This window comes from Cyprinodon variegatus, unplaced genomic scaffold (genome assembly GCF_000732505.1).
Source record: "Cyprinodon variegatus isolate N-32 unplaced genomic scaffold, C_variegatus-1.0 Scaffold2987, whole genome shotgun sequence".
Lineage (NCBI taxonomy): Eukaryota > Metazoa > Chordata > Actinopteri > Cyprinodontiformes > Cyprinodontidae > Cyprinodon > Cyprinodon variegatus.
Genome location: NW_015153440.1, coordinates 4,751 through 6,120, shown reverse-complemented (window position 1 = coordinate 6,120; position 1,370 = coordinate 4,751).

The window sequence follows — 1,370 nt, the reverse complement described above, 5'->3', positions numbered from 1 at the left end:
CCAGAAAACTGTAAAAGTGCGGAAAGCCTGAGTTCCTTTAAATCAAGACTAAAAACACATTTGTTTAGGATTGCCTTCCACTGTTCTAGTTAAACAGTTCAACTAAAACATGTTTTCTTTAGTCCAACTGTTTTTAATATTCTTTTTTGTTTCTGCATTTTTTATTTTATTTTATTTATTTTTGTATTTTCTCCTACTTGCTTTGATTCTGTTTTATCTTCCTGTATTTGAACCATGTAAAGCACTTTGCATTGTCTTTGTACTGAATTGTGCTATACAAATAAATTTGCCTTGACTTGCCTTGCCTTGTGACTATGGGCCATGAAAGCTGCACTGCTGCAATATCAGCAATCCAGTAATGCAATTCCATTGTCAGTATACCAGAGGCTTGGGAGCTTGAGGGGTCTTCAAGCTCCAATATATATTGGATTATATATGATTGTTTTTTATAAGTTAGAAAAACAAAGAATAATGTACATAAGGAAGAATTTCACTATGTTTTACGTCACTAGTATCCTATTACTGACCTGAAAACATCCAACTTTATTTCACATTACTTTTTTTCTCTGTGCAGTATCTGATGTTGAGGATGATGAAGAGTTGATGTCCAGCTCCCCTGAAGCAGCCAGTAGTAGGGAGAGAAAAAGAGGAAAAGGAAGGTGCCAGTTATAATGTACAACTGCTTCAGGGGAAGTTGACATTTTTTGGACCAGCTGATTGGCTCATGGAGAAAGAGCAGGAAGTGGTATCTGACAGAGCTGCATCGTTTTGTGACTTTGTGGACATTGTTGTAACAAACAGCTACCTGTTGCACAAGGAGCTGTGTGGCAGATTGGATCACCAGCTGCTGACCCACCAGGCTTTCAGGAAGTTGTGTATTTTAAGGGCCTGTCAGCACATCCCTGTGGCCATTGCTGTGTGTTTTTGAATCCTGCTTTTTGTATCATGATAAAGAATATTATTTGAATGCTGTTATAAAGTTTCAATACACTAAAAGAATGATTTAATATATGAACACGGTCTTGTAAACCTTTAAGTGTGATTATAAGTATTTGGAATAGGTAAAGATTTTTTTGCTATGCTAAAAATATTTAATTTTAATGTACATTTTTTTTCTCTAATGGTTCTGAATGTGCACATTTTTGTACATTTAATTCTGTTTACAAAGACCTGTCCAGGTTGTGCCCCGCCTCTCGCCTATAGACACTGGAGATAGGCACCTGCACCCCTCGCAACCCCCAGCTGGATTAAAGCCTGACAGAAAATGGATGGATGGATGATTCTGTTTACATAATTTGATGTATTTCAACAATGAAGATTTGGACAAACTCCAAATAAATGTTCTCTGGTTTAAAATTATTGTGTGCAAC